This window comes from Mastomys coucha, unplaced genomic scaffold, assembly GCF_008632895.1.
Source record: "Mastomys coucha isolate ucsf_1 unplaced genomic scaffold, UCSF_Mcou_1 pScaffold6, whole genome shotgun sequence".
NCBI classification, from domain to species: domain Eukaryota; kingdom Metazoa; phylum Chordata; class Mammalia; order Rodentia; family Muridae; genus Mastomys; species Mastomys coucha.
In genome coordinates this window covers 71,763,989-71,774,333 of record NW_022196912.1, presented here as the reverse complement: position 1 = coordinate 71,774,333, position 10,345 = coordinate 71,763,989, and the positions used below count along the sequence as shown (strand labels likewise).

General features: G+C 38.4%; 1 protein-coding gene across 1 annotated transcript in view; it reads left to right on the top strand.

Moving 5' to 3' along the window:
* Slc25a21 (solute carrier family 25 member 21) overlaps positions 1-10,345 on the top strand; it is a 465,218-nt gene that overhangs the window by 147,139 nt on the left and 307,734 nt on the right. The window lies entirely within an intron of this gene.

The window sequence follows — 10,345 nt, the reverse complement described above, 5'->3', positions numbered from 1 at the left end:
TTCCTTCCTTCCTTCCTTCCTTCCTTCCTTCCTTCCTTCCTTCCTCCCTCCCTTCCTTCCTTCCTTTCTTTCTATTTATTTATTTAACTCATTCATCTTACATCCCCCTCACTGCTCCTCTCCTGGCCACCCCCTCCTACAATCCTTCCCCCATCCCTCCTCCCCATCTCCTCAGAAAGGGTGGGGACCCCTCTGTGTATCCTCCCACTCTGGCACACTTCAAGTCTCTGTGAGGTTAGGCACATCTTCTACCACTGAGGTCAGACGAAGCAGCCCAGTTAAAAAAATATATTCCACCGGCAGGCAACAGCTTTTAGGATAGCCCCTGCTCTAGTTGTTCAGGGCTCACAGACTAAGCTGCACATCTGCTACAGATGTGCAGGGAGGCCTAGGTCCAGCCCATGTATGCTCTTTGGTTGGTGGTTCAGACTCTGAGAGCCCCAAGGGTTCAAAGTAGTTGACTCTGTTGGTCTTCCTTTGGAGCTCCTATCCCCTGGGAGGTCACAATTCTTCCCTCTAGTCTTCTTTAAGACACTCCAAGCTGCATCTACTGTTTGGTTGTGGATGTCTGCAATTGTCTAAGCCAGCTTCTGGATGGAGCCTCTTAGAGGACAGCCATGCTACACTCTTTAATCCTTGGCAATCTCTGATCTCTTCCTGTCTAGATTGCCTTCTCCAGAGTGCTATTTAACCAGAACCATGCATTTCTGTAACCTTTTTAGACTGGTTTCTTCACTTCAATAATAGGGATTTAAGGTTCCCCTTTCTCTTCCCATACATTCTCATCCCTTTCTGAGAATAACATTAAAAAACAATGAATAACATTTCATTGTCTGAATGTTCTACAACTTTAGCTTCCAACAAATTAGCAAGCTGTCTTCCATTACAGCCACACCATTTTATGTTCCTACTAAGAATGAATGAGAATTCTGCTTGCTTCCCTTTCTCGTCACTGTTTTGCTACGGACTTGGGCCATTCAGTGTATAATAACTCTTGTTGTTTGTATAATAACTCTTGTTGTTTGCTTTTCCCTTATGGGATAGGATGTAGAACATCTTTAATATGCTTACTTGCCATCAGCATAGCATGCACTAAAAACTTTGGTCCATTATTAAGTCAGTTGTTTTCTTATTGTTTAATTTTAAGAGTTCTCTGAATTTTTCAGATAGCATGTTGGTTTTACCAGAATCAAACAGGTCTCTTGGTCACACAGTAAACTAAATACTGCCTATAGCCATTATGTCTAAAACAGACCATAATGAAGCATACTTACTCAGGTTTCAGGATGCCCTAGGATTTATGAACAGTGGTACTAGCCACTCTCTTCTCAATCCACCTTGGGATTATTAGTGCATACTTAGAAACTTCTCATAATTAGCTTCTCTGTGCTGGTATTGAGACAGGTTTTCCTAACTTTTTCATTATCTTGGCATTCACTGATATCTCATCAGTTAACAGCAATAACAGGCACTCCTGTGCTCTATTTCAGCTTCATTTCTACTATTATATGCAGAATGAATTGGATAAAAGCAAATTATAGAGTATCACTATAATCCATATATATATGTATATATACATATATATATTTGATTTCCATGTCTTTACTTGTCATCACATACATATTCTGAAAACACATTTATTCTTAACCAGTGTAGTAAATACACTGTCACACTCAGTTTCTCTCACCAACTGCATGATATGCACTTGTTATCCACACCTAAGCAAGAAGCGTGTCCTCCTACAGAACGCTGTCCTATACCTCCCCTCTCTTCTCCCTCTTTGCTCTCTGGGACTCATAGGGAAGTGCCTCCTCCACAAGAGCACAGGCTGCCCCAAGAGCCTGTAGTCTTGCAAGGTGCAGGCTGCCCCATGAGCCTGGCACTTAGGAGCCAAATGCAAGATTGCTCTTTGTTTTTGAATTACATCATCCTGTTTTCAATTTTTGTGCCCACAGTGCTGAGGAGGGCCTCCTTCTTTCATCCTGAATGTGTTTATCATCAGGGTTCCCACAACATAATCCTCCCCTGACTTTGCTTTCGTTCTAGTTCTGAGAACAAATTGTCCTGCGGTTCAGGGCACTGCCTGCTTCCCACTGTGAGTTAGCCTGTGTCCGCTAGCCTACTCCCTTACTGAAGTCAGATGCGGATCAGTGGGAGTGTGTGAGACTCTAAGGCTTCCTTCTTTCCTTTTGAATGAGTTGCTCCTTACTTTGATTATTTTTTCATCTATTTCATTTTTTCTCCATACATTATTCTTGTTTGAAGACACACCTACAAAGCAGCTTTTAATACTATTATGTTATTGTTCTTCAGTAGGAGTGAAGACACAGAGAAATGTAAGCTAAAAAAGTTTCCTCCAGAGGGGAAAACCTCATGTTTCAAAATCACAGTCCTATTAATTTTCTAACAGTTCAGTGTCCCACAATATGTCCCAGGAGATACAAATGACCCCTGAATGCTGGTGGAGAGAGATGATTGGTTAGATAGTAGATCATGGAATTGTAAAGGCTCGAGCAAGGTGCAACTGAGTCACGTGGTAACAAAAACAATAATGAGAAAAGGAATAATAATATGTACTATAAATTATCCCACATTTCTGTCTTCTTCACAGAAGTAATGTATCCTGTGGGCAGTAGAGACCTATAGCTCCAAGTCTTCTATTGGGCATAAAATAATTGTTCAGTGTTGATTTGAGGGAGGTTGAGCCTACAGACTTTGATGCTCTAGGCAAGTCTCTCCCACTTAGCTGCATGCCCAGCCCGGGAACTTACTATAATAGTTACACATTCCTGTTTGGTATGACAGAGCACCTGACAGTGAGGGATAACAATTTCAAACTCCTAGTTACTGTTGTATCAAAACTGGTTTGTTTGTTTGTAGAGCTATGATCTTTTAAAAACATTTTTAGACGGTTTTGATTATTAAATACTTTTGAGTCTTATGTTAATGCAGCAAAATTCATTTTTACTTAAATTAATTTATTGTAATAGCACCATGTAAATAATCATAGAATTCAGGGATAAAGAGTTAACTTTGAGACTTCTATGTAGTTATCTTTTGTAAATTATATAAGTACATATTATTCTATACTAGACTCCATCAATTGTCTGTCTCAAACTGTTCACTTACAAAAACTTGATTCTTATCTTCATCCAATTAGTTTATTTAAATATACTTTGTGCATTGTAATTTCCTTCTATTAACACAGTTAATAATATAATATAAATATTCTACTCTTCCTACAAATGGGAAAACCACAACAGAAGCAATCCAGTACAGTTTTAGTAACCCAGAATACAAATTATATTTTTTTAAAACAAACCCTAAAGTAAACTACACCTTTTTTCTAGCTTCTACTTACTAGATATTGTTCTTGACACTTTACCTATATTGTGCCTAATTTTCAAAACAACCCTTGCTCAGTTTACTTTTTTATAGTTCTCGGCAATATTACATTATAGCAAAGAAAAATAGACCACTCTAGGCAGTCTTACCCAGGAAATGGGATGGCCAGTCAAACCCAGAGTCCAGTCTAGATCTTGCAGTCAACTACAAAGGCTTGAACTGTGTTTACATATTTATTAGCAACTACACTTTTATTTATTTTTTATTTCACATTTAATGTCTTGACAAATCCAAATAAGAACTAATAAGCAAATAGTTTACTTTGGAGAAGGATAAAAAGATACTCACTCTCGGAGAGAATACACATTGAAGAAAAAGATATGATAATTATGTTAAAACCCATAGGCATGGCTCAGCTATATGTTTTGAATGAATTCAAAACATTATGCTTTTGAACTGATCCTCAGAGTACAGAGTCCAATTTGCCAAGTCCTAGATTGGTTGAAACTTTGCACTCATATTTAAAATTGCCAAGTTTGGAAAACACTGTTTTACCCCAGGTCCTTGCACTTCCAATTGCAAACAGAAGTAAAATCCAGTGTTCATTCCTCTCTCGTAAGTAGCCTTCGAGTTGCTTTCAACTCCTTTCCTTCAAAGTAAATTTCTTGATGGTATTCATTTGGGGTAAAATGTGATAACCACAACTCTTAATTCTCACTGTATATTTTTATTCCCAATGAGCTTGGTTCAAGAACTTATACTGAAGCCGGGTGGTGGTGGCACACGCCTTTAATCCCAGCACTTGGGAGGCAGAGGCAGGCAGATTTCTGAGTTCAAGGCCAGCCTGGTCTACAGAGTGAGTTCCAGGACAGCCAGGGCTACACAGAGAAACCCTGTCTCAAAAACACCAAAAAAAAAAAAAGAACTTATAATGCTCCTCAAACCTAGTATACCTTATATGTTGCAAAGGCAGGACAAAGGACTTCAAAATTGCACAGATAACCAGCGCTAGTCAATAAGAATAGTTATAAAACTGTGTGAGAGGAGGCTTGAAATGGCAAAGTATAGCTCGGTGGTTTATTCCTTCTTAATTACATGCGGTATCATGTATTACCCAAGGAGGTAGTTACAATATGGTCTAATGTTGGGGTTCTCCAAGTGGACAATAACCTGACATCAACTTTGCAAGCATTTTGCTGGACAAAACAAAGGCCAGTTTCATAGGTGAGGTCTCTGCACAGGATCCTGTGTTCATAAACCTATAGGGTTGTGTGTGCATTATGGACTGTTTGTACCTCTCACATTCATTCATTCATTTTTTAAAGATTTATTTATTTATTTCATGTATATGAGTATGCACTGTAGCTGTACAAATAGTTGTGAGCCTTCATCTCCTTTTTGGGAATTGACTTTTAGGACCTCTGCTTGCTCCAGTCAACCCTACTTGCTCAGTCCCTGCTCGCTCCGGCTCAAAGATTTATTTATTATTATAAATAAGTACACTGTAGTTGTCTTCAGATGCACCAGAAGAGGGTGTCAGATCTCATTACAGGTGGTTGTGAGCCACCATACAGTTGCTGGGATTTGAACTCAGGAAGCCTCCAGTCTATGGTATTTTGTTACAGCAGCCTGCACTTTGATATTAAGTGCAAATATTAAGGATTTGCTATTAAGATACTTTGCTATTGCTATTTTGAAATTCTCCAGACTTTTCAAAGAAGAGGCAATGTATTTTTACTTTTTAATCATTTACATAACAGTTCTTGGGTTGAAAGCAAGATGGAGGAAGGTGAAATGGCAACATCATTTTCCACTGCAGATCCATGTTCACAGGGCACTGGAGATTTCTCAAGCCAAATCTGGCAGTCAGAAGAACTTGATGTCATTCAGGATCTGATCACCTCAGTTTCACAGATAAGCCTTGGATCCCAGTTCAGTCACACACCGTGGCTGGAGTTCTTCAAATTGCAATCTCATGAAACAGTTAAATATTCTCCATTCCCCTGCTCCTCGTTGAATCTAAGATCTTGGAAATAATGCCAGTCTTTGTAGTACTTCTATACTTCTGTATCGCTGCTGCCCTGAACTGTCAACAACAGCTTAAAGCCATTTCCATCTTGCTAATCTGTTAGGAGTCAGACATGCATCTGATTGGCCAATACAGGCACTGACAGGATAACCTTCCTTTTGGCAGCTTTAGGAAAGAATGCATTGTGTTGTCTTTCCTCTTTTTGGGGGGCTCTGGGATTTCCACACTCCTGGTCTCCTTTCTCCATATTTCTCCATAGTTCCTGTATCTGTTGAGCCTTTATTCTGCAGTTAGTAATCCCCTAAATCAAAGCTGGGAAGTTTTCTCTGATTTAAAAACAACTATCTTTAGCCTTCTTTACAGCCTATATTAGCCCTCCATCTAACATCTCTTCAGCAATTACAACAGAGGGGAGTATCCTTAGGGCCTGTTACTTCTCTCACTACATTATTATTTTTTTTTTCCTGTAAACTAGCTTCCCCAAATTTCTCTCTCATTTTCTATTATTTCCGTAAGAGAGCATTTTGTTTGTCATTAGGTAATGACAATTTGTATCATCTACAATAAATTCTGTAAGTGTCAAATAAATGTCCGAATGAATGAATCACTGAGCAAAACATTCTGTTTCATTTCAGACTAATGGTAAGACATGAAAAAGAGTAACCATAAATTCTCTGCTTGTGTATATGTTGCCTTTGTCTCTTTTCGTTTGAAGGTAGTGTCTTTGGAGTTAGGATCTTCACTAGAATCCACTGGGAAGTTTGTTTAGAAGTATGTAGCTGGGGGCTGGAGAGATGACTCAGTAGTTAAGAGGACTGACTGCTTTTGCAAAGGTCCTGAGTTCAAATTCCAGGAACCACATGGTGGCTCACAACCATCCATAATGAGATCTGATGCCCTCTTCTGGGGTGTCTGAAGACAGCTACAGTGAGCAAGAAGAAAAAGTGTCTGAAGACAAGTACAGCGTACTTACATATAATAAATAAATAAACCTTAAAAAAAAGTCTGTAGCTGAGTATTTCACATGTCACTTATATCACTATATTGGGCTGGGACCAAATTTGTGCTCTTTTTCTGGAGTTCCCTGTCGAGTGTGGATTCAGGGACCAAACTCTAGTCCTCTTTATGGGTTGTGAGTTATTTTAACCTGTAGCATCTCTCCAGACCCCAGCTGGTATTTAAAAACATTCTAGGTAACTCCAATATGAGTAGGGTTATGATGTTTTATATACCTTAAGCCATATGCCTTATATGTTAAACTTGGGCCATTACAAGTTAATAGTTCTTAACTAAAGAGAGATTTCCATAATAGATGCTCTTTGTGTTGACTTGTTTTGATTTGTAACATTTTAACAGAATGGTGAAAAGCTAATGATTTTGTTTATCACAGACAGCCCATCATGACCTTTAGTCAGGCATTTAATGGAATCAGTAACTAATCTGGATTTTAGAATTAAAAAGTTCTTTACTCATATTTTCTCTGCAGAAGACAAAGTATTCTAAAAACCTGACAAAACTATTGACATTATAGATAATAGAAACAAAATAGCAAACAAACTGAGCTGACATTAAATTTGTACAAGTAGAAAAATAATTCATAATTAGAAGGCTTAACATAAAAATGTATGAGGAATCCACAATTGTAAATGAGAAATTGTAGGATATTTTCTCTAGTGTTAAGTTTCTATGATCCTAAGATTTTCTAGTTATTATATTAAATTGGATAAAGCAGCACTGCTTTAACACACTTGTGAGTATAACAGAACATAAAAATAATCCCAAAGAATACTCAAGCCAGACGTGAATGGGTATCATTTCAGACAAACTTGAGCAGCCACTTGACCCGGCACTGGGGAAACGGAAAGAGGGCTTCATTCATTTGCTTATTTAACTATTTTAAAAGACATAATTAGTTCTATTAAATTATTGCTGCAGAGGAAGGATAGAAACATGAGAACCAGTGAAAAGAGGGGGCTATAAAGGCAATGGTAACTCATCTTGAAAATTTCAAGAGCTACAGAATGTTGAACACAAGGCCATACTGGCTTGCTTTTGTTTATCGCTGGGAACTGAACAGGAGGTCGGTGGGGCTGAAGTTCCTAAGGTAGCATTGGATTAATGGGCCTAATTTCACTAAAATCCAGGATTTGGGGTGATCTAAGGGCAGATCTACAGAGATGAGCAACTGTTTTCTGTGCTCATTGTCAGTTGATGGCTGGTTCACCTAGTAACTCAGACTCCCACTGTTACCTACTATAGAACAGATTGTTGTCATAAAGGTGACTAGAAATAACAGAGAAGCATCCACGTACATATAGTGTTGAGAGACTCCTCCTTTGTTTCCTTCAGTAACTATGAAACTAAGTTCCTTTAATGGTCATTTTATTGAAGTCCAGAGTTGGAACTGTGGAAAGGGAGTGGCTGATTGCAAGATCTCTTCATTCTTACAAAGACTTAAGTTTCTCCCTCTTCCTCTGCCTTTTGTTCTGCCCTTCTTTCCTGATGGGAAAGCAGAGTCTGTTCTTTGTCTGTGACCATCTTTAAGCCATTGCTTTTTCTCTTCAAGTCCTCTTTCCATACTTTGAAGCAGATAGATTACATAACTGGGTAAGACATAGCTCCCAGTCCCAGCAGCTAAGCACTTAGCTTTTTATTAACATTTTACTAATGAGTAGTTATTTATACAAGTCAGTTAGGAGAAAGAACATCTTCATAGAGCACCTATTGTCTCTGGAGTTCCCAATGTGAGCTGTCCTTTCACGGACATAGAGATCCTCATCTCTTTCCAGTAAGTGGAACGCTCCCTTGTAGACTTCATTCCTGCAATACTGGTCTAGTGTAATAATTGTAGACCAAGGATTGTCAGCCACATTCAAGGATCGATGGAAATTTTTCTTTCCCTCCTTATAAATTTACCATGAAGTAAAGGTTTCTGGGGATTTTTACACAACACAGAAGTCTGTGTTTGTTCCACATTAGTTATCATTCACGATGAACACAATAATAAAAATGTATTGTCTGGAAATGAACATAGAAACCCCTCATACCTAATTTGTCTGATTTGCTTCGGTACAACCTCAATCAAAATGAAGTTAATCAGGAGTGACCTCATAGGGTCAGTAACTCTAAAATTAATTCTGGTTTTAATGATATATGTCTCTAATTTATACCTTAAAAGTGTGGACCACCTGTGTTGCTGACTGGCTGTGATCATCTTGAGACCTAAGGGATTTCTACCAAGAGAAAACCCAGACATGCAGGATACATCTTTCTTTAAAGTGATGCTATAAAATTATTTTCTCAATTAAATCTAAGTGATTCACTTTTTATTTTTAAAGCCATAAAACTCGTGGCTTTGAGATGATTGAATCTATGTTTGTGATTTGTTTTCACTGCCCTCTTTCCTTGTTACCCTTCTCCAGTGACACCATTCATGTAGCGTAACCACAAGTCTTAAAGTGCATTTTGTAGACAGGGCCACATTTGGCATTGGGCTATAGCTTGCAGTAATACAATTTTATAGAAAATAGCAGTATTAATTAGCTCTGTTCTGGTAAGCTGGAAGTACATGTTTATGATTATTGTCTAAAGCCAAACAGGAAAATGTAAAAGCAATAATAAATATGTTCTTTCTCATTCCAGTATACCAGCTTAGGCAAAATTTTGACTGGAAAAGCATAAGTGAGTAATTAGATAATTGCTGCCTTGATTGAGCTTAATAGGAAACATTTCAATTAGGCTAAAACTACACAGAAAGGAAGTGGTTTTTTTTTACAAAGGGAAACATTCCTTGTCATGCAACTGTCAGCTTGTGCCTACACTAAGAGATGGGATTAAGTGGATCTGTGCTAAGGAAACAAAAAAAGAAATGATTGCTGTAATTAGACCTATACTTAAACATTGTGTCTTCTGATAGAATTTCTTGATGATTCTAACGTTGATAACATAGCCCCTATCAATGCCTGTAACAAATTACTGCCTTTAAATCTACCACAATGCAAGTTCCTGGGGAAAGAAAGTCATAATTTTCCCATAGTGAAAAGACTAACATTCTAGAGTTGCGGTCGTCTCCGAGCCACCTGCATGCTAACCAATAATCAGGAAATCCATTTGGGGCTAGTTTACATGGTTAATAGTTTCTCCCTAGCATACCTGGAGTGTGTATCTGTTTGCTGACTCAGGACCTGAGCCAGATGTTAAAAGGTCCCTTTCTCGAGTAGGTATCCTAGGAACAGTGCTATTCTTAGCATCCTGGGGATTGAAGCATTAGTATGACCTCTCTGACCTGTCCACTAGAGATTTTATCCATTTAAACTTTTAACAAGATCATTGCTTCACCCAAAGGCCATTAAGTTCTGAGGTTTGATTTACTTACTTCATGCCTCATCCCCTGCAAGGCCATACATACTATGGAACACATAGACAATGAATCCTTAATGTTGTTTTGATACTGCTTGTTAAGCCAGACACGAAGAAGCCAGGATATAACATCACTCATTAGGAGATGAATATGTTAAGCATTCTTAACTTGCCTGTAAAAGCATGGACTTTGAAAAACAGTAAGGCTGGTTTAAAGTACAGGCTCAGCTACTAGCTGCATGATCTGGAAAATGTTCTTAAACTTTTAAAATCTGTTTCTTGTTCATAAAATAGGAATAACCACCACCTCCCTCCATAGATGTTGGTGGGAAATTTACAAAGAAGTCCTTGTAGGACTTCTTTCTGCACAGCTCAGAATTCTCAGCTGCTATTTTGACTATAGAGCACCGATTCTTAACCATGAGCCGGTGCTTTTGAAATCAATGATACCGAGTTCACATTTCTATGTCCTAGGATAAGCAAGTCCATAGTTTTGAGTGCTATGTGCCTCCATCATTTCTCCTCTGCTTTAGGTTGGCAAAGTATAAAGCCAGTATGCAGCTGGAGGAGGCAAAACCAAGATGAGCTGTTCCCCACTTACGGTCCTCCCAG